Source organism: Tamandua tetradactyla, chromosome 5 (assembly GCF_023851605.1).
Source record: "Tamandua tetradactyla isolate mTamTet1 chromosome 5, mTamTet1.pri, whole genome shotgun sequence".
Lineage (NCBI taxonomy): Eukaryota > Metazoa > Chordata > Mammalia > Pilosa > Myrmecophagidae > Tamandua > Tamandua tetradactyla.
The window spans coordinates 121,682,707-121,707,652 of record NC_135331.1 but is presented as its reverse complement, the minus strand read 5'-3'; the positions used below and the strand labels follow the sequence as shown (position 1 = coordinate 121,707,652).

Genomic DNA, 24,946 nt, shown 5'->3' with positions numbered 1-24,946 from the left:
ATGAAATATTTTAAAGAATATGTCAATTTTTGTAATACTCAAGTAAAACAAACATTAAAATCACTGCTGGCCCTTTTCTGTAATGAAGCTGGGACTTGTATGTGGTCAGTATAAATATGTTCATGCACTCAAGTCTTATGTAGGGAAGTATGGATTGCAAAGTAGTACTGCATGTATGTATGTCATATGGGGGATCATTAAACTTTTTTTTTTCCTTAATTGTCCACCAGTAACATTAACCCTACATTCTGAATACGTATTTCTTCATTGATAATAGTGCTATTTTCTTCTTTTTTAAATCTTGTCTTAGTTTTAAAATTAAATGTGAAGCTATTTTTTGTTGGCTTATTATATTGAATTCTTTCAAGTTCAAAATTTTTACCTAATTACCCTATTTCATTGTTTCACAAATTATTTTAATATTCTTATATTTCAGAACAATATATTATTTGAAAATTTTTACCTGCAGCGGAACTTTTTACTTCCAATGAACTCACTCCCTTTAGTAAAAGCCTAATGAAATTTGACCACGACTATGATTGGAATGTGTTATCATTTAGGATGCTTTTGGAAGAAAGTATTTAAATACTTCAGCTTGAGTGTTACAAACAATAAAGAAAATGTATCATCTCACAAAGCAAGGATCCCCGATTCCAGGGTTAATGAATCTAATTGTTCAACAGCATAACTTAAATCCGTGATTCCATTCATTTACCCAGTCTGCCCTTCTCAATGTACCAGCTTTGTCCTGAGTTCTCTCCCCAAGGCCATCCAATTCCTTTATGACAAAAAGTTTCATGTTTCTATTGGTCATTATTGTACCAATAGTACCTCAAACTCCTAGCATAGTGTTGGCATACAGAAAATACTCAATATGTGGTTGTTAAATACATAAATAATTGCCTATTGGTTTGTTAAATAGTTGTTTATGTTCATTATCCAGGCTAAAATAGGCTTTTGAAGATTTGAATTTTATTTGTTTATTTATTTATTTATTTTTCTATTGACCTCAGAACTTAAAGATGGAAAACTCACCATAAAATGACCAGATGGCTACTAAAGTAAGCTTGGAAATTTATTTATTTTTGTATTAACAAATCTAAAAGAGGAAACACAAAATCAAATCTCAATGGTTGAAAAGGAGGCGAAGAAAAGGAAGAGTATGAAAGGCTGTGTGTCTTTCAATCTTTTCAAAGATGAGGTTATCCTAGCCTACAAATGTGACTATTAAGGCAGATGTAGCAGTCAGCTTTGGCTGAATTATGTCATGCTAAGACACAAATTCCTAGTTTACTTATGTTTCAAGTCTTTCCCAAGAGGTCCTCTGCTCCACATCTCCTTCATTTCGGCACCCATGCAGAAAAAGCAATTGTATCTAGATGTCGGTCTGGTGATGGGGAAAAGCGGGGATTGTGCAACTCATGATGGCCCTTAATATTTTGATTCAGAGGGAACAAATAGCATCTCCACTTACAGTTTTTGATTGCAAGAAGGTCTCATGGTTAAGCCTGAGGCTAGCCTGGTGCTGGACTATACTCCAACAGAATGAGGCAGAAAATAATTGGGGTTGCAGGGGGAGGCGAAATGCTGTAATCAACTACACAAACTTTGTAGCCCACAGTCAAAATCTTAGTTCTGTTACTTATCAACTGTGTGACCTATGGCAATTATTTAGCTTTTCCGAATCTCAGCTTTCTCATTAATAACGATGAATAGTTAGCAGTAATCTACATAAATCAGTCAAATAATGTGAATTAGTTATTTGATTCTCCTTTTCTAGTTAAAGAAAACATATGCAGTGATAATTATAGATATTTCCCTTACTATCTTTAATCCATTATTTTTTTTAGCCTTGTTTCTAAACTTTCTAAAACAACAGTAAATTGAGTTATAGATGAAGACCAGGGAGCAATTCACAGTCCTGTTAAATTGAGACAAGATTGGGTTCTTGTAACTTATTTATATTGCCATTAAATTCTTTCATTTACTTATAATTTCACGGGCATTTGAAGGTAATTTGATTTAGAATTTTTCTGGAATATTTCCAGAATTTCTACATATAAATTTAATATTAATGTTATATTCTCATAGCTAATAAATCCTTCATTTGGTTATTTATGTGTGTTTCTTACTCAATTCATTATTAGTAGAGGATGAGAGGTGTTGGCCACTCTCCTGAATATAAGAATCTTTAGTTTCTTTGAAGGCATCTATTAATCAGTCTCGTTAATCTGGTCTTGAACTTCTTGTTTTTGCCAGCATGTGAATCATCACTTTGGCTTTTCTCTGAAACTTGTCTAAATTTCTACATCTTTGAAAAGCTTTGAAGCAATGACAAGGAATAGTATTCTAGGATGACCTCAATATTTTCTTGAAATGTAAAGTATCTTGGTCGCTCATCACATAAACTTAAATGAATAAGTTATAGAATAAAAAGGTGATGACAAGGAGAGTGAAAAAAGTAAATTAATAACTACTAGAATGGTTTTATAGGCATGGCTTAAAGCTTGAGCATATTACTCATTGCATGAAAAGGAGAGAAGATCTATTTTGAAAGGGAAATGCTGATACCATTACCATGACTATTACCTGCTTTCTAATACATCATCAAAAATTTAATGTCCTGTTGTTTAGGGAATATAATAATGATAGGGCATTTCTCTTGCAATCTTCCCATAAGACATATAAATACTGAAGTATGCAACTTATTTGATAATATGTGATAATTTCTTTGTGTTGTTTTATTTCATTGTTATTTATCTTTGCAAAGGGCCGTTTTGATATATTGGGCTTCAAAGCCTGGTATGAATCCAAATTCCATTTTAGACATTTGAACTTTGGCAAATTTATGAATCATTCTCCTCTATAAAATGGAGTTAATATTAATAATTTTCTCTAAGTGACTGCTAAGAGTAATGAGCTGATTTTATAAACACAGTTCCAGCAGTGCCTCACAGAAAATAAAAACTCAATAATGTTAAGTGTCATGGTCAAATGAGGCTTGACTTGTGAGTTATTAAAAGAAAGGAATACCTGTTTATCCTACTTTGTATTTTAAATAGTTCTTAAATGAGTGCTCTGCTTGCATGCCTTTATTTACATTTATAGTTTCTCATGGTAGTCGGCATTGGATATCAGGGGATTTTGTATTTGTGAATGCTCACACAGATTTTTCCCTCTTAGAGAGATATTTTAGAGGTATCCCCTTCTGCAGAATATTAATAAAAGTCAGAACTATTAAAGTCTGACTCCAGTCCTGGTTATTGTCCACATTATTTCTAATCTCTGATGAACTAATGTGGTTTTTAGTAATGAGGACTCATACTATAAGTTACATTGTGCTAACATTTATAGAACAATCATTTTATCCCTTTTATAGTCAATATCTCTATAATGGGCTCATATTAATGGATTTGTTTTTAATGAAAGGAATAATATTCCCAAACAAGGATAGACATGGGCACGAAATATTCTGTTATTCATATAAGACCCATAGTATTTCTATGCTTAAAAAAGAACTGCTAAAATTATTTTTCAGACATTTATAAATTGCTGTAAAAGAAACTGAACAGTCGCTGATTAAAGGATTATCTTCCAAATTCATAAATTTCAAAGGATAAAAAGATCTTCATGCTCTTAGTAAATCATTTACCCACTGGAGCATGGCCATATTTCATTGTTGTATCAATATAACTAGTAGTAGAATAAAAACAAAGTGGATTATATGATTGATTTTAATTCAAATAAATATGTAGCAATTCTTGAAACTCCTGATTAGAGGCTTAACAAAAAAAAATCATCTTCATAATATTAGGAATGAACGCTCTTTTAGCTGTCAAAGAAATGTATTAAATATTTACCCTTCCATCAAAAATCAACAGCACTAAGTTTTTATATAATTTGGTCATTCCCAGAAACTTTGGGTATTTATATGACACCTGAGACTCAGAATTAGAGCTCTGAAGCTATGAAATATAACACTGTCCCATATAGGAACTGTTTAAAAAGTTGAAAAAAGGATCAGGCTTCGACTAGAGATATGAGTGAAACTGATATGGGTAGGAATAAGGTAGATCAGAACGCAGGGCTAAGGATGATAGTGTTCATATTTTAAAACTGCAACTTCTGTGTAAGACCAAAGGGAGAGATTTTATTTGGTGCAAAATTTATATTTTGGGTAGCACATTACCTAATTTAGCTTGTATGATCAGTTTAGTTGAACACCCTAAGTACATGGAATCTTGTATAAAGCATGAGATGCTGTTGGTTTGTCCAGGTTAATATGATGCCCCGACATATCCCATTGTAATTTGGACAGTGAATAAAGAAGTATTTTCAAATTCCCTGTGGAAGACTGGGGAGAAAGGAGAAAATATTCAACTTCTCCATTTGGAGAATTTCTGATATTCTCAGAAACAATGGGGACAACCAGTTCAATAGGCTTAGCCCTTGATCCTGGGGTTCATCTTTATGAAATTTATTCCTGCAAAGGATAGGCTAAGCCTACTTTTTTATTATGCCCAAGAGTCACCTCTAACCTACTTGTAACTATGCCTAAGAGTCACCCCCCAGTGAACCTATTTTTTTTGCTTCTATGTGGCCTCGACTCTAAGCAAAATTGGCAGGTGAACTCACTGCCCTCTCTTCTATATGGGACATGACTCTCAGGGATATAAATCTCCCTGGCAATGTGGGACAGAACTCCCAGGATGAGTTGACACCCAGCATCTTGAGATTGGCAAGGCCTTTTTTGACCAAAATGGGGGAGAGATAAATGAGACAAAATAAAGTTTCAGTGGTTGAGAGATTTCAAACAGAGTCGAGATTATCCTGGAGGTTATTTGCATGTGTTATATAGATATCCCTTCTTCATCTATGGTGTATTGGAGTGGCTGAAGAGAAGTACTTGAAACTGTTGAGCTGTGTTCCAGTAGCCTTAATTCTGGAAGATGATTGTGTAACAATTTAGCTTTTACAATGTCACTGTGTGATTTCGAAAACCTTGTGTCTGCTGCTCCTTTTGTCTAGGGTATTGACAGATAAATAAAATAATGTGGATAAAAAATAAATAAAGAATAGGGGGTAAGGGGTATGTGATGATATTGTGAACCATTGATTGTACACCATGTATAGACTATATATGTTTGAAGATGTGTCACTAAAAATTTATTATTGTAAATCAGCAGCACTATAGTGTCAGAAACATCATGTCCATCATCCCATAGTTTCTTTCCTTTTATCTAGAAGGGAATTATCTTCCCATTATTTCCTTACTCTTGCCTGTTACAGAATTATACAGTGGCATTTCTTGTATGTCATTTCCTGCTGAAATATGCTGTCACCTATTCAGCTGTTTTTCTAGAATAATACCTCATATATTTATCGTGATTTAGTTATTTCCCAAGGCAATTTAGGTTTTCTCTACGATGTTCATTTCTTTCAGAGCCCACATGGCAGAATCTTTAATGTTTATATGTCTATGAACATTCTGTCAAGGGGTTCTAGCGTTTTTCTTTTCATGCTCTTAACAATATTTCAAACCTCTCCTCCTGCCTATTTCTGGTATATTCTAAACTGGGTATAGACACTTCTATATAAAAATGTGAATGAAAATGTTTAACTTTTTTGAAAAAGTTAATCAAAATCCTTATTTTGAAAAGCAAGTGGGAGGAACTGAAAATCAAGGGGGTGACTTGAGTCTCCTATTTTAATCATTATTTTCATATTTGATTTAAAAAGGCACTTCCCAAACTATATTCCATGAGAAACTGTCAAATGAATTGTCCAAATTTCTTCTGTCAGAGGATTTGGGAATATCAGCGAAATAGTAGTTTCATAATAAAACCTATTATTGTAAGTACCCTAAAATTTCCTGCAGAAAAATAACTTCCTTAACTGTTTTTTTTTTTTTTTGTATGCTGTATGACAGGGTCACATTTCATATTTTTGCATGTAAGTATCCTGTTATTGCAGCACCATTTGTTGAATTTTTGGTTTGCTTGTTTGTTTTTGTTGGTTTCTTTTGTTTGTTTGTTTGGGAACTGCATGCACTGGGAATCAAACCCGGGTCTCCCACATGGCAGGCAAGAATTCTACCACAGACTACTCTCACACTCCCTTCCTCAACTTTTTTTTTATTTACGTGGGCAAGCACTGGAAATAGAACCTGGGTCTCGGGCATGGCAGGAGAGAATTCTGCCACTGAGCCACCATTACACTGCCCACTCTTCCTTAACTTTTTAAACCCAATTTCTTTATATTTTAATTATTTTGTAAAAAATATGTATTAAATAGTCACTATGTGTCGGACATTGTGACAGTAATGAATTAATCCCTGTAAATTATTTGATATGGTTTACATGTGTTTCATAAGGCTGCTGTAATAAATTACCAAAACCTAGGTGGCTTAAAACAACAGAAATTTATGCTTGCAGCTCTTTTATTTTAACATTTTTTAATTGTGAAAACTAACATATATACAAAAAAGCAATACATTTACAAATACATTTTTTTTTTTTTGTATGGGCAGGCACCAGGAAATGAACCCAAATATATTTTAACAAGTAGTTATAAAACAGACTTTAATGTTTGGTATGGGTTACAGTTCCACGATTTGTCATTTTTTTATGCTAGTTGCTCCAAGTCACTAGAGACCAACAGAAGTATCGAAATAGTGATTCAACAGTCATATTCATTTGTTAATCCTATCTTCTCTATTATACTCTTCCGTCTCTATTTTTTTTTCTTTTCTTTGAGAAAAAGAACATATATACAAAAAAGCAATACATTTCAAAGTACATTGCAACAATCAGTTGTAGAACAGATTTCAGAGTTTGTCATGGGCTACGATTCCTCATTCTTGGGTTTTTATTTATAGCTGCTCTAAGGTGCTGAAGACAAAAGGAAATATCAATCTACTGATTAAGCACTCATACTCATTTGTTAGTCCTGACCTTCTCTGTACAACTCCACCACCACCTTTGATCTTTTCCCCCTCTTCAGATATATTTAGACATATTTGGGCTATGCCCATTCTACTTTTTCATTTTGGAAGGGGCTGTCAATAATATGGGATAGGTGGATGGAACTATTTCATGTTCTGGGAAAGCTGGCCCCTCTACATTTCAGGACTTATCTGAGCCGGGGACCCATCTAGGAGTTGTAGGTTTCTGGAAAGTTTCCCGAGTGCATCAAACCTTTAAAGAATCTTATATAATGCTCTAGGTATTCTTTAGGACTGGGAAGAATGGTTTTGGTTGGGGTTTGGCAAGCTAACTGAAGATTGCATAATAGTGATCTCTAGAGTACCTTCTCTACTCTATTTGAACTCTCTCAGCCACTGATACCTTATTTGTTACACTTCTTTTCCCCCTTGTGGTCAGGATGGCATTGTTGATCCCATGGTACCAGGGCTAGACTCATTCCTTGTAGTTATCTCCCATGCCTGCAGAAAGACTTTCACACCTGGATGTCTTGTACCACATAGTGGGGAGGGTGATGGTTTCATTCGCAGAGTTGGGCTTAAAGAGAGAAAGAGAGGCCATATCCGAGCAACAAAAGAGGTCCTCCAGAATTAACTCCTAGGCATACCTATAGGTAGGTTAAGCTTCTCAGCTACATACATAAGCTTCACAAGTACAAACCTCAAGGTCAAGAGCTTGGCCTATTGATTTGGATGTCCCTAATGGTTGACATAGTATCGGGGATTTCCCCAATGGTAAAGTTTAATAGTTCCATATTGTTTCTCCCATCCCTCAAGGGACTTTGCCAATACTTTTAATTATCACAGTTCTTAAAGTAAGATGTTCAAAATCAAAACGTTGGCATGGCTTCTTCTGAAAGCGTAGGGGGAGTATTCTTCCTTGTCATTTTCTAGCTTCAGCTGGTTGCTGACAATTCTCAGTTTGTAGCTATATTGCTCCAATCTGAGTCTTTGTCTTCACAATGCTTTCTTCCCTTTATGTGTGCCTGTGTGTCTCCAAATCTCCCTCATCTTATAAGGACAACAGTCATTGGATTTGATCCCCACCTAATCAGTAAGACCTCTTCTCTACTTGATTACAACCACAAAGTCTATATTTTCAAATAAGGTCACATTTACAGATTCCAGGTGGACAAAAATTTGGGAGAATATTTTTCCACCCAGCACATGGTTTAATATATATTAATTGCTTAGAACACTGCCTCACATTATTTGTGTCAGCAAACAATTCATGTTATGTAGTAGCGTCTGATAGTTGTGGTCTTGGCCAAACACAGGTTCAAATTTAATAGATAATTCAGACACTGAGGTATAAAGTGAATGAAAACATTTATAATCATGAAATTAACAACGTAGATGTGAGAGACAGTTATCTTAGTTTGCTAAGGGAAGTCTGTTTTAAGGATTTTATGATTAAGGCAGGATTGGAAGCTTGGGCACCATAAAGGCTAGAAAGAACTGAGAAACAAGCACTATGTGCAAACTCCTTGGAAGAAAATAGCTTGGCATGCTTGTAGGTTAGCAGAATAAAATTGGGTCAGATAAGCAGAAGCCAGAATACAAGAAAATTATTTTTCATTCTGATCACAGATATTATTGAAATTCATTCCAAATTTTAAGTGATTTGTGTGTGTGTCCATATGTGCATGTCTATATATGTGAATCATATGATAAGAGTATGCTTAACTTTATAAGAAACTATCACAATGTTTTCCAATGTGGTTGTGCCATTTTGCATTTCAAGTACCAATATATGAGTTTGAGTTGTCCTGTATTCTAGAAAAGTTAGTATTTTCTTTTCTTTCCTTCATTATTTTAAACATTCTAAAAACTATTCAGTGGTTTCTCATTGTGGCTTAATTTGCAGTTTTCTAATGATTAATGAGATTGAATATCTTTTCATGTACTTATTTGCCAACTGTATATTGTCTTTTGTGAGGTGGCTGATCAAATAAATTGTCCAAATTTTAATTGGGTGATTTCTTTTCTTTTTATTGAGATTTGGGAGCCCTTAATATGTTCTGGATAGAGCTTTTTTTTTTTCCCCTGATATATTAGTTGAAAATATGTTCTCTGGTCCTTATATAGTCTTTTCATTCTCTTTACAGTGGTTTTTACAGAGCATAAATTTGAGATGGTTATTAAGTTCAATTTGTCATTTTTTTCTTTGAAAGTGCATAATTTGCTGAAGAAATTAGTTTTTTTATTTTTGAAATCTGAATTTATGAAATGTGTCAAAGATATTTTTTTCAATTGTTTTCCTCAAGAAATTTTATAGATTTAGGTTTTATAAAAGTGTTTAATAACAACTTTACTGAGGCATAATTAACATGACATACAATTCTTTCTTGTAAGTATTCCTGTCATTGGTTTTGAGTATATTCACAAAGTTGTACAAACATCATCATTATCTAATTCTAGAACATTTTAATTACCTCAAAAGAAATCCTGTACCCACTAGCAGTGCCTCTCGGTTCTCAATCCTCCCAGCTCCTGTCAATACCCAAGTTATTTTCTATCTTTATTAATTTGCTGATGCTGGGGATTTCATATAAAGGGAATCTTACAATATGTGGCATTTTGTGTCTGACCTCTTTTACTTAGCATACAATTTCAAAGTTATCTATGTTGTCATATTTATAAGAATTTCATTGCGTTTACAGCTGAATAATGCTGTACTGCATGGTTATGCCACAGTGACTTATCCATTCATTAGTGTATTGATATTTGAGTTGTCTCTACTTTCTGGCTAATGTTTTGGTTTCCTGAAAATAAAGCAGAAATGGGTCGACTTTTAAAACACAGTTATTAGGTTACAAATCTAGAGTTCTAAAAGCCATGAAAATGTTCAAATTAAGGCATCAACAAGATGATACTTGGCTGTGAAGAATGGTCGCTGGCATCTGGGACACCTCTGTCAGATGGGAAGGCACTGGACTTGCTTCTGCTGGTCTTTGCACGTGGTTTGTGGCCTTTAGCTTCCGAGTCCAGTGGCTTTCCCTCTGTGTCCTGCAGGTCTTCTCTTAGTGTCTCCAGGGTAACCTCTGGATTTCATCTCATAGTTTAGCATCCTCCGAGGCGTTTTCTGTATCCAAGCCTCTGTGCTTTTTCCAAAATGTCTCCTCTCTTAAAGGACTCCAATAAGTGAATTATGACCCACCATAAATAGGCAGGGCCACATCTCCATGAAAGCAAATTAATCAAAAGTCCCACCCTACAATAGGTTTGCCCCACAAGATTGGATTAAAGGAACATGACTTTTCTGTGGTATATAACAGTTTCAAACCAACACAGCTATTATGATTAATACTGCTATGAACATGCATGCACTTTTTATGTGGCTATAAGTTTTCAGTTCTCTTTTGTATGTATTTAAGACTGTAATTGCTGCATCATATAGTAATTCTATGTTTAAGTTCTTGAAGAAATGTGAAACTATTTTCCAGTGCAGCTGGAATGTTTTAATTACCATCAGCAATGTAAAAGGGTTGCAGTGTTTCCACATCCATTCCAATAACTTCTATTTGTCTGGGACTTTTTTTATTTTTAATTATTGTCATCCTAATTGTGCTGGTTTGAAAGGATGTATGTACCCTAGAAAAGATATGTTTTAATCCTAATCCCATTTTGTAAGGGCAGCCATTTCTTCTAATCCCTATTCAGTATTGTATGTTTGAAACTGTAATTAGATCATCTCCTTGGAGATGTGATTTAATCAAGAGTTTGTTAAACTGGATTAGCGGGAGGTGTGTCTCTACCCATTTGGGTGGGTCTTGATTAGTTTCTGAAATCCTATAAAAGAGGAAACATTTTGGAGAATGAGAGATTCAGAGAGAACAGAGAAGAACGACATAGCCATGAGAAGCAGAATGCCCACAAGCCAGCGACCTTTGGAGATGAAGAAGGAAAACGCCTCCCAGAGAGCTTCATGAAACAGGAAGCCAGGAGAGAAAGCTAGCAGATGATGCTGTGTTCTCCACCTGCCATTCCAGATGAGAGAGAAACCCTGACCATGTTTTCCATGTATCTTCTCACTTGAGAGAGAAACCCTGAACTTCATCGGACTTCTTGAACCAAGGTATCTTTCCTTGATGCCTTTAATTGGACATTTCTATAGACTTGTTGTAACTGGAACATTTTATCAGCCTTAGAACTGTAACCTAGCAATTTATTAAATTCCCCTTAATAAAAGCCATTCCGTTTCTGGTATATTGCATTCCGGCAGCTAGCAAACTAGAACACTAATGAAGGTGACAAATTATCTCGGGGTATTGATTTGATTTATATTTCCCTAATAACTAATGACATTTAGGATCTTCTCATGTACTTTTGGTCATGCATCATATTCTAAAGGTAAATGTCTACTCATATCTGTCCATTTTTTCCTTTGTCATTGAATTGTATGCATTCTTTATATATTAAGGATACCAGTCTCATCAATTATTTTATGTGCAAATATTTTCTCCCATTCTATGAATTACTTTATCACTTGCTTGAATATCTGTGGGACAAATTATTTATAGATTTTAAATATGTCATGCTAGGAAACCATGGCCTAATACAAGGATAGGGACATTTAGTCTTGTTTTTCTACTAAGCATATTATACTTTTATATCTTAAATTTAGTATTTTATCTACTTTGAATTAATTTGTATACACAGTATGTAATAGCAGTCCAATTCTTTATTCATGTAAATATCAAGTAGTTGTGGGTGCAAGGGTAGTTCAGTGACAGAATACCCACGTGCCATGTGGGAGACTCGGGTTCAATTCCTGGTCCATGCACTTCTCAAAAAACAAACAAACAAGCACAAACAAACAAAATCTCCACAAATGGTACTGCAACAAAGGGATCTTCACATGGACAATTAGTGAAATGTGACCGCATCATACAGCATACCAAAAAAAAAAAAAAAAAAAAATCAAGTTGTCCTAGGCACCATTTGCTAAAAAAAAATACTCTTTTCCAATTTATCTGTTTTAGAAACCTTGTCAGAAATCAATTTACCATAAATATGAGAATTTTTCTCAACTCACAATTCTATTCTACTGATCTATATTATCCATCGTTATGCCAATGCTACACTGTCTTATTTATTGTAGCTTTGTAATAAGTTCTGAAATTGAGAAGTGTGAGTCCTCCAACATTATTCTTTTACAAGATAGTTTTGACAATTTTGGGGTCCTGGGATTTCTATATGAATTTTAGGTTCACCTTGCCAAATTCTGCAAAGCTAAGATTTTAATAGAGATTGCATTGATTTGTAGACCAATTTGGAAAATATTGCTATAGTTTTTTTTTTATAGTATTTCTCTTTTGACAATAAAGTCTTCAAATATACAGATATAGGATGTCTTTCCATTTATTTACATCTTCATTTTCTTTGTTATTTTTTTTTAAATTTCGGTGTACAATAAAGTTCATCCCAAGAACTTTATTCTTTTTAATGCAATTGCAAATGGAATTGCTCACTCAGTTTCATTATGCATGATTCTTTGCTAGTGTGCAGAAATATATATTTTTTAATTTATCTTATATCTTACAATCTTTCTGAACTCATTTCAGAGTACTAATATTTTGTAGGATTCCTTAAGATTTTTTTACAAAGGAGCAAGCTATCTACAGTAGAGATAAATGCATTACCTTTTCAATCTTGGTTACTTTCACTTAATTTTCTTTCTTAGTTTCCCGAGGTAATGCCTCAAGTATAATATTAGATAGCAGTGACAAAGGTGAATTGCTTGGGTTGGTCTTATTTTAGGAAGAAAGGACCCAGTCTTTCAGCATTAAATTATCATGCTAAAAGTGAGTTTTTCATAATCATTTGAATGTTTTTTCATGAAAAGTTGGATATTGTTAAATATTTTGTATGTAAAATTGTATCTATTGAGAAGATTACCTGTTGTTTATCCCTTATTCTGTTAATACGGAGTAGTTACATACATTTATTTTTATATGTTAAAACAATAGTGCATCCACATTGTCATTGTGCATAGTCTTTTGTATATGTTTGTTCACATATAGTGACCTCTAAGTAAGGACAAAATAAAGTCAAACCCTGAGAATGATGTTTTCAAAAATAAGCTGTCAGAATTGCTAGTTCCAGTTTTCAAGGATGAAGCTCTTGAGAAACTCCAAACCATTGCTACTGATTCTAGTGGCTCCTAGGCTGCTGGCATTTGTAGCTACTGTAGTTGCGAGAACATTAAAGACTACTGTGGAACTGGGGGAAAGGGGAGGGTATTGTATTACAATAACTTAAAATGTCAGAAATTTCACTCTTTTTATTGAGATTTAGCTGTTTTTCTTAAATAAATACTCCTTGGATTGTTGCAAATCTGCTGTTATTTGTAAAACTGAAAAAAAAGTTGATTTTTATATTTATTTGCCAGCATTTTACTGCTTTTTATGCAGGACGCTTTTAGAGGTCTTTACCATTCTGATAGTGTCCCTGCTGTTTCAGAGTGCTAATATTTTGTATGGATTTCCCCTGCTTATTTTATATTTAGGCCTATGATCATTTGAATTAATTAATGTATAAGGTACAAGTATAGATTGGTGTATTTTTTTTGCATATGAATTTTTGACAACAATTTTGACAACATCATTTGTTGAAAAGACTATCTTTCACCATTTAATTGACTTTGGACCTTTGCAAAAAACAATGATTTGTAAACCTGTAGGTCTATTTCTGGATTTCTATTCTGTTTCATTGACCTATATAGTTATTTTCTGTCAGTACAACACTTCTTGATGACTGTAACAGTATAGTTAGTCTTGAAATTAAGTAATGTGAATCTTTCAACTTTGTCCTTTTTCACATGGTTTGATCTTCTGTCTACTTTGCCTTTCAATGAAAATTTCAGATTAAGTTTGTTCATATCTACAACAATTTCAGTTTGGGCAGAATTAATATTATAACAAAAATGAACCTTCTGGTCCATGAATAGAGCACATCTCTCCATTGTTTAGGGCTTCTTTAATGTGTGTTACGGTTTATAGCATGAATAAGTGGCACATATTTTGATAGGTAATATATAAGGATATCTTGTTTGTGGCAGATATTGTAAAAGGTACTGAAATTTTCAATTGTTCATTACTAGTAAATAGAAAAGATGATTTTTGTATATTGACTTTTTATCTTGTAACCTTACTAAACTCACTTATAAGTTCGGTGGGATTCCCTACATGACAGTTATGCCATCTATGAGGAGAGATAGCATATTATTTCTTCTGTTCTGATCTATGTCCTTTTTCATTTATTTTCCTTACCTTATTGCACTGGCTAGGACCATCAGCACTAATTTAAATAGGAGTGGGGACAGTGGATATTGTTGCCTGTGTCTGATTTCACTGGAAAATTCAGCCTGTCATAATCATGTTAGATGTGTTATTTTTATGGATACCCTCCATTAAATTAAGAGAAATGTTTGCCAAATATAAAAATGTATTTCTTTCAAATGCCTTTCTTGAATCTATTGATACAATCTTGTGTTTATTTTTTATACATTTTTGGATATGGTGAAATGCATTGATTAATTTTTATTGTCCAATCAGCCTTGCATTCCTGGGATAAACCTTTCTCTCGGTTGATGAATTACTGCACATAATTATAGTTATAAGTAGGTCCAGTTGGTTCATAATGATGTTCAGATCCTCGACATACTTCTTGATTTTCTCTTTGTCCTACTGCTTAATGATAGAAGAATGTGGTGCTTTCCAGATGTAACTCAGGACTTCTCCATTTCTACTTTTACTCAGATTAGTATTTGCTTCATGCATTTTGAAGATCTATTCATATGTTATTTTGGTAAAGTGACTCTGGTCATTATATTCTGGTAATATTCCTTAAATAAAGTTAACCGTGATATCAGCATACCCATTCTATCTTCCTTTTGATTAGTGTCTTCAGAGTAAAATTTTCCAGTCTTTTGTTTTTTTAAACATTACACATTTTTTATTACTAACTGAGAAAATCTCATTTGTTATGATGTCAATTGCCAGCTAGAGAAATGCTGCTGTGATAAGGAAAGTCAATGTTGTGTCAGCCAAAGCCCTCATTCTATAGCATTCATTTACAGAGAAAAAATGCTCAACACAGCCCAACAAATTCTTGGTTTACTTTAAATTGGAATCCCCCAAAATCATCTTCTAATAGGGTATTTTACTCCATAAATTGCAGTTCTTTATTTTTACATTCACCCCCAAACTGTATGAGAGATAAGTATTTTGCTAAAATTTCTAGAGCTGTTAGGAAATCCTTCACAGGTCGTCATTATCTGATGTGTCACTGCTACTTGTCTCTGTGTCATCATTCTTGAAAGTGGGATTGAAAGTGCTGTTTTTCCAGGGCCCAGACTTGGAGTCACAGATAAGGCCATTTTTCAAAATACCTTTTTTTTTTTTTTTCAGACTGTTCTTTTGTAACTGTTCACTAATAACTTGGAAGTGTCTCATTTCATTCTAAGTTAAGGGAGAACATGTTTCATCATTTACACTGTCTTCCTGCCAGCTCATCTCCTTTAACAACCTGTGTTCTGCCTCAAGTGAACTTGAAAGAACATCAGTCTGTGAAAAGGTTGAGGACAGAATGATCTGTTGGGAAATCACTGAAGCTTTTCCATTCTCTTGAGGAATTTCCCTCTCATCAAAGTTTGGTATATATTAAATGAGTTCTCACCCTTCTCTAGCCAGTATGGCTTTCATCTGCTTCCTCTTCTTCTCTGTCCCTTTTCAATGCTTTCCAAAGTTCATTCTTTCTATCTGTGTGCATTCACGGAAGGTTGGTTAGAGGAGGCGTCCAATTAAGTTTGTCAACAGGTAAAGAGAAATTTGAGTGCTTACACGCGTCACTGAATTTGTTGATGAACTAAAATTCTTGGCAGTTTATCTGAATGCAGTAAAGTTGCAAACACCATAGGTAGACTCTTTTTTTTTTTTTTTTAACATGGGCAGGCACCAGGAATCGAACCCGGGTCCTCTGGCATCGCAGGCAAGCATTCCTACCTGCTGAGCCACCGTGGCCTGCCCACCATAGGTAGACTCTTGATGGAAAGAAGTTCCAATTTTGTTTTCCTTAGTTTGGCTTTTCCATTGTGTAGGTTTTGTAGATAGCACAGACAGTTTTAGGGACAAAGCCTTTATAAACACTTCAACAAATCCTGTTTTTAACTGGCTGTGACTGAAGATTTCCTACTACTGAGAATCCAGAGAGCTATAAATCCTTTGTTCTATCTTTCTTAATGACCAGTATTCTTAGAGATCTGGATTTAGGATTTGGAGGATATTCTGAGAGGAGATGGGGAGATTTTGGGGGTTGTGTATTTGTGTGACTGGGCATGTAGGCCCCATACCTTGTAGCTCAAGATTTATTCTGATTTGGTTCTTTCTCATATTCAGAATTTAAAGATGGAAAATCCTCAGCCTCAAATGTTTGTATTCTCCCTTGTCTTCTTTCCTCCAGTTTTATTATCAGGTATGCTATTTTCATGCAGTCCTTGACTTTTCATGCAGAATGGAAAATGTAACTATGAGCAATGAAACTTCTACCACAGTACTCCCTTTGATAGTTCATGTTTTCAGTACCATTTCTTCCATGCATATACAATCCATTTTTTCCTTCCTTCCAAAGTTACTTCCATTAGGATGCCCAAGACCAGGATCAGAGCCATCTGAAGGGTTGTGGCTTTGGCGAGTCACATGGTAACAATTTTCTGTCCATGAAAAGTTTTCAGAATGCGTTCCAAAATGCAGTGATGACTTTGTTGAAGACAGTGGAGTTGGAAAATTAAGCCAGGCTGGAGCAAAGTCATGCTGCCTCATTTAAGTCCAGTCTTTCCAGCTCAGTGAAACATGGTTTTATCACTTCATAGCAAGTCCAAATTCCACAAGACTACATACGAAGGTGTTAGTTTTTTCCTGTCTTTTTTTTTTTCTTGTACTCTCTGAAATACTATCTAAGTTTTCTGAAGATGCTTAACCTAAGACTGTTTAACACAGCAAACAGCTACCCTTATGCCTGTTTCAAAGATTTCATGTAACCATATTTCTGGAATTTAAAAATGCAAAGTCTTCTGAGACCTGTCTTTTTTATTATTCCATGTACTTGTCACTGTTGTACTTATTCACTCCATATGAACTATATAATTTATGAGCCAAAAAGAAAAAAAAAACAAAAACAAAACTACACATCTGAAAATCATTCCTAAATATCATATATACAGGGAGACACAAAGTTATTTCAATGCTATCATGTTGCTGAGAAAATGTAACATCTTAAATTTCCACATAAATAAAAGATAAAGGGGAAAAAATCTGCACTCTTTCAATGTCTTCATTTAGAAAAGATGTCTCATTGTGATATGAAAGACTTGAAATAAAAAACTTCTAAAACTTTTAATAAAAGTAAAGAAAACTGTCAATGAACCTTCAGCAACATTTAAACTGTAATTTGAGACTGCAGAAATTACTCAATACACACATCAAACATATCTTACAGTACAAGGGGAAGACCAACAAACGGGGGTGGGGGGGTATAGGAAACATTTCACCAGCTGAAATACTTTAACCAATTATATAATCCATTTGAAACAAAATATTGGAGAAATGCTTGATTCCATTTTTAATTAGCTGGTTGAATTTTTCACTACTATCGATTCACTTCAGAGTTGATCCTCAACTACTTTAATAAACTTCTGGGGCCAAATTATCCAAAACCATTATAATACTAAAATAACCAGTTGTAAGAAAACCTAGAAGATGATCTTCATATCTGAGTAATTTCATCACCTACTGCTCTATTGGAGGCAGCACTGTCCTGGCAGTGCCACTGCGCTCCATCCAGGAGGAGGTTTTCAGTACTTTCAATAATCCCCTTTGGCCACTTTTCCCTCTCCCACAACCAGCCTCAGTCCTCAATCTTTGGCTTTTAATGTATCAATTTTTAAAATGTTTAACATAAATTAGTCATAGAGAACATAGAGTTAAGTTTTATTTGTTTGTTTTTATTTGCTTGTTTGCTAACTGCCTTTGAGTTGGGATGCTGATGCCATTTAATGAAATCATCAATATAATTGAATTTAGGTCTATCAATTTATTATTCATTTTCCATTTGTTTCCCTATGGTTTTTTTGACTCCTCCCTCACCTATCTTCTTTTGGATTATTTGAACATTTTAATTTTTTCTTGGCATGTGCGTGTGTGTGTGTGTTTCACTAGCATACTTCACATCATACACAAGTTAACATTATATTACATCAGTTAAAATGCAGAAGCCATGTTCTCCTATAGGTCTCCTTAACCTTCTCTTTTATGGTATATTTCATTGAAAACCTACCAGAGAAATTTTATTTTACTTTCATTTAGAAAAGTTGTGGGTTTATTTAAAAAATGCATAAAATAGAGTTCCCACATTCCATCCTATTATTAATGCCCTGTATCATTGTAGCACATGTTACAACTGATGAAAGCACATTTTTTATAGTTGTGCTATTAGCTATAGTCCATGATCCATGCTAGGAATCACGATTTTGCTGCACAGTCCCATGGTCTTTAAAAAAAAAATGACTCTAATGATGTATACACAACTCTCCCCTTCAACTACACACAAACACATAATACAGTGCTAATTATACTCACAATGTTGTGCTACCATCACCACCATTTAACACCAACACTTTTCCATCATCACAAACTGAAGCTGTACAATTTGAGCATTAATTTCCCCTTCTCTACCCATAATATTTTGGGTGTTATAAGAAATAACTTACAAGATACATATTTTACTTTTGATATGACCAGATATTTTTAATTTAACCAGATGTTACCTTTTCTATTGTTCTTCCTTCATTCCTGAAATTCTGAACTTCTACTTAGTGTTCCTTCTCTTAAGTTGTAGAACTTCCTATTGCTTCTTAATGTAGTTTCATAGATGTACATTTTATTTCATCTTCATATCTGAAATATGCACATTGCTGGTTATATAATTCAGAATTGACAATCTTTTATTTCATAAGTGTCTAGATAATATTTCATGGTCCTTTGATCTATATTTGTATTCATTTTAATTGTCCTTGTTCTATTGTAGTGTGTTATATTCTTTCACTTTTTTCAAGATATTTTCTTTATATTTGAATATCAGCAGTTTGATTAGGATATGCCTGGCCATGGCTTTTTATTTGAGTTGTTCTTGTGTGGAATTCATTGAAATACTTTAATTTAAATAAAATTTGTTTTTACCCAAATTATGGAAGCTTTCAGAAATTATTTCTTCAGTTATTTTACTGCATCAATGTCTCTCTTTTCTCTGTCTCCAAAACACTAATGTTAGATTCTCGATATTGTACCACAGGCTATCAGGCTCTCTCTATTTTTAAACTTTTTTTCCTCTCATTATTCAGATTAAATAATTTTTACTTATCTAATTTCACATTCACTGGACATTTTTCTCTTTCATTTCCATTCTGTTATCCACATTTTTTTTCACACATTGTGTTTTTCAGTTCTCTAATTTCCATTTAGTTCTATTTTTCTGTCTTGCTGCTAAGACTTCTATCCATTCATTAATGTAGATCTTCCTCTAAGTTGACTGACACCGGAAGTTCACTATATTTATGTTTTATTAATCCTGGATGAATATTATTACCAATCCTTCCTAGGAAAGAAGTGATATCAATTTTCTTTGTAATTCAATATATGAGTGGATATATGTTTCTAAATCAAAAGTTTGCATTTCACAGACATTGCTTTAGAAAGATTGTATTTTTTATGTGGTTTAACATATTCTAGTAGTAGAAATGTATGAACACTAAACATAGACCTAAACTTATTGATTTTTCTTGGGATGGATATTATATACTATCTTTCTGTTGAGTTTTCAGTAAATATGCTTTTATGCAGAACATAAAATCAATTTAATTTAAGGATGAATTTAAAACTTCAATTTGTAAACTATATATATATATATATATATATATATATATATATATATAAGAAACTTTAGAGTGGACCTTTGTTTTGAAAAATTGCTCACCATTTTTTAAAAATCGGAAATTCCAAGAAAATGAATAATACAAAATAGCATGCAGGCGAAAATATGCTGATATCACACTTCCAACCATTTGTAATGAAGAAGTAAACCTCTGGTCCCCATGGCTCCTTTAATCTTGTGAATTCCACAATCTTCTTTTTCTGCTTCAGTTGTTCTTTCATAAATATAAAGGGAATCACCAACAAAAGAAACAGTAGACCAAAGGGGAAATGCTATAATCAAAGCCAAGGAAAAATTCTTGTCAACCATGGGACACTGAAAAATATTATAGTCTGGCCAATAGCAACAGTTATTGTAATTGAGAAATATATTTATATTGTAGGCCATATAGAAAAAAAAGAAAGCAAAGATATTGAATAACTGGAACTATCAAGGATTGTTGGTGGGAATTAAAGTTGTGCATCCAATTCAGGAAAATCTTTGATTGTTTCTAAGAAATTTCATCATAAACCATCATAAATTTCATCTAGGAATTCTTTTCTTTGATATTTATCCCAAAGAATTGAAAACATGTATCTACAAAAAGACACAAAGAAGGAGGTGTATAAAAGCTATATTGATAATATCCAAAAACTAGAATGAACCTGTATGTACATCCACAGAATACTTGAAAAAATTGTAGGATAGCCATGTAATAGAGTACTAAGTAAAAACCAAATGAAATGAACTACTAATCACCACATAGCAAGGGTGAATCTCATATTATATGTTGAGGGAAAGATGATGCAAAAGATTACATGCCATTTGACTCCAGTTATTGATATTCAAGTACAAAACAAACTAGTCTATTTTCTAGAAATCATAAAAGCAGTTAATGTAACTCACCATACCAACAGAGTAAAAGGAAAAAAATCAATAAGATCACTTCAATAGAAAAGAAAAAAAAAAAAAACACATCACCAAAAAAAATTTGCTTAAAATGAACATATAGTCATAAAAAAACAAAAAAAAACCTCTAAGCAGTCTGGAAATAACAGGGAACTTCTATAACCTTATAAAGGATATCTAAACTATCTTACAAGTAGCATTATTCATAATCATGAAATATTGATCACATCCCTCCCCAAATTAGTGAAAAGGTAAAAATTTCTGCTTTTCCGTTTCTATTTAGCATTTACGAGAGGGCCTAACCACTGAAATAAGAAAAGAAAAAGAAATAAAAGTCATGTAGATAGTAAAGCAAGAAATAAAACTGCATTTATTTGTAGATGATAGGATTCTATATACAGAAAACCTTTCTTTACAAACTACAAAAGTGCTCTTAGAACCAATACATAGAAGCAAGTTCACATAATAAAGGACCAAAAGAGGGAAGAAGAGAAATGAGAAAAAAATAGTGTCAATGGCTGAGAGATTTCAAATAGAGTCGAGAGGTTATCTTGGAGGTTATTCTTACGCATTACATAAATGTTCCTTTTCAGTTTATGGTGTATTTGAGTAACTAAAGGGAAATACCTGAAACTGTAGAGCTGTGCTCCAGTAGCCTTGTATCTTGAAGATGATTGTATGAAGATACAATGTTTACAATGAAACTGTGTGATTGTGAAAACCTTGTGTCTGATGTTCCCTTTATCTAGGGTATGGACAAATGAGTAAAAAGCATGGATAAAAAATAAACAAATAATAGGGGGAACAAAGGTTTAAATACATTAGGTAGATGGAAATACCAGTGGTCAATGAGAAGGAGGAGTAAGGGGCATGGTGTATATGAGTTTTTTCTTTTTATTTCTTTTTCTGGAGTGATGCAAATGTTCTAAAAATGGGTATGGTGATGAATACATAATTATGTGATGATGTTGATTGTACACCATTGATTGTACAACATGTATGGAATGTTTGTATATTAAGAATGTTTGTGTTTATATGTTTTTTGTCAATAAAAATTAAAATTAAATTTAAAAAAATCTTCAGAAGTTCTCTTAGAACCAATACATAGAATCAAGTTCATATAATAAAGGTAACTATGCAAAAAAAAAAATTGCATTTTTTGGTAGTTAGATTCAGTTGTCAATTTGGCCAGGTGAAGGCACCTAGTTCTGTTGCTGTGGATATGAGCCAATGGTACACAAACCTCATCTGTTGCTGATCACATCTGCAGTCGGCTAGGAGGCATGCCTGCTGCAGTGAATGATGTTTGATTTAATTGGCTGTTGTTTAAATGAGAGAGAACAAAGCAGCACAGCCAAAGCAGCTCGGCATACCTCATCTCAGCACTCGCAGCTCAGCCCAGGCCTTTGGGGATGCAGAAAGGAATCACCCTGGGAAAAGTTGTTGGAACCCAGAGGCCTGGAGAGAAGGCCAGCTGAGATTTCCCTGAACCTTCCCACGTAAGAAAGAACCTCAGATGAAAACTAGCTGCCTTTCCTCTGAAGAACTATCAAGATAAAACCCTTTTATTAAAAGCCAATCCATCTCTTGTGTGTTGCATTCCAGCAGCTAGCAAACTAGAACACATTTCTAGACAATAGTAGCTAACAATAAAAAGGGAAATAAAAAGTAAACATGTACAATAGCACAGAAAAGCATAAAATTCATAAAATGTTTATCAAAAAGTGTGTTATACTGTAAGTATAAAATCACAAAAGATGGCTAAAAGCAGTAAAAAAAATCTAAGTTACTACGTTTATGAATTAGTAGGGTACATGGTTAACATGTTGATTCTCTTCAAATTGACATGCAGATTCAACATGATATTACTCAAAATACCAGAAAGCTTTTTAATAAGAATTGATGAGTTAGCTTTGAAATCTACATGCAAACTCAAAATACTTAAAATGAATAACGAATTTTGACAAAAGAACAGATTTGGAGTACACATAATGTCTGATTTCAAGTGTTGTTTTAAAACTACAATAATCAAAAATATGCCATACATGGAACACTATAAAACTGCAGTGTCCAATTAGGAAGCCATTAGCCATGTGTGGTCTATTCAGTACTGGAAATGTGGAGAGTGCAAAATGTGATGTGCTATAAGTATTACATACATATTGAGTTCTGAACATTTGGGATGATTTTTTATTAAAATCTTAATTTTATATAGATTTCATATTTAAATACTATTTTTAATGTATTTGGATAAATAAAATACACCATTAAAATTATTTCATCTGTTTCTTTACACTTTTAAAAATGTGGCCACTGGGGAGGGCAATGGTGGCTGAGTGACAGAGAGTTCTCACCTGCCATGCCAGAGACCCAAGTTCGATTCCCAGAGCCTGCTCATGCCAAAAAAAAAAAAAAAAAAAAAAAAAAAATGTGACCACTGGAAATTTAAAATTGCCTCTGTAACACACAGAATATTTCTAATAGACAATGATGAAATATAAAGTTCAGACCTATTTGCACAACTGATTTTTGTCAAAGGTGCTGAGACATGGTAATGGGCAATGAATAATAACAGAACAATAAATTTTTGGGGAAAAAATGAAAACCACACCAAAAATTAATTTCAGATAGATTGTAATCTAAAAGCTAAAACTATGAAGGTCTTAGAAAAGAAAAATAACCCTCATCACGAACAACAGAACAATTTGGGAAAATAAATTTGCTAGTTTGAGATAAGCATATAGTTTTCAGAGAAGATACATAAAGTACTGGTATTGAAAGGAAATACATGATAAATTGTACTTCATCAAAATTAAAGCCTCTACTCATCAAACACCACCATTAGTAAAATGAATAGACAGACTGGAGAAATGATCATCCAGGCACACACATATATAACAAAAGATTTGCATGCAGACTGTGTAGAGCCCTCAAAGAAACCATTAGTAATAAAACAACAAAATTTTTAAAAATCAGGAAACTGACCTGAGCAGACACTTCTCAATAAATGATATAGGAATGACCACTAGGTACTTTGACATCAAGAAAATGAAAATTAAAATCAGAGTTAAGTATCACTGCAAATCCAGTAGAAAATTCAGAATTTGAAAGACTGACAATAACAATGTTAATGAGAACATGCAGCAGTCAGAGCTTTCATACATTGCTAGTTGGAATTTATTTTTAACACAGTCATTTTGGAAATATTCAGGCAACTTCTTACCAATATAATTCAACATTCCTAATATATCATCCAATTATCCCATTCATAGTATTACCAAAACATAATAAAAACTATACAAGCAAAAAGACTTGTGTAAAATTGTTTATAGCTCTTTTATCCATGCTAGCTCTAGACGGGACACAATGCCCATTAACCGGACAATGGATAAACAAACCAACATGGAATTTTACCCAGCACTGAACAAATATATTATCTTAGTAATCCATGAAAGAGCATGGATGAATCTCAAAAGTGTGGAGTGAGAGAAGCTAAACACAAAACCATTGCACACCATATTATTCCATTTCTATGCATTACAACAGTATAAAGAGATATGATGTCAGATGTTGGGAAAGTAGTTGCCTATGGAGCATCTAATTAAGTGAAAGGAGGAATGAGAGAAATTTGTGTACTAATGCAAATGTTGAGATTGGTAGTTATGTGAATGCATCCATTTATCAACATTTATCATTTTTACACTCAATGTCTGTTGATTTTCCAGGAAGTACATTATACCTCAACAGAAAAACATTCTTTTTAAAAAGCGAATAATTAATAGAGCAAATATTTTAACATCTCTACCAGCTATAAATATGTACAAACACAGTAAGAAATGGGTGAAAAGCTATGAATAATTAGTTCATGGCATACAAAATGCAAATGACTAACAGATAAATGTCAACCAGGAAATTACAAATTTATAAAACAATGATATGCAATTTTTCAGTCATCACATTGGCAAAAATTGACAAAATGATAACATGGTATTAATGAAGATGTGGAATTGACTGAGTTACACTCTTGCTGTAAATGTAAATTGATACAGCATTTTTGGTGTGAAATTTAGAAGAAATAGTCACATA

General features: G+C 33.5%; 1 pseudogene; it reads right to left on the bottom strand.

Annotated features, from left to right (window-relative positions):
- Positions 1-15,246: 15,246 nt before the first annotated feature.
- On the bottom strand, positions 15,247-16,806 carry LOC143682716 (vasculin-like; annotated as a pseudogene).
- Between the last annotated feature and the right edge of the window lie 8,140 nt (positions 16,807-24,946).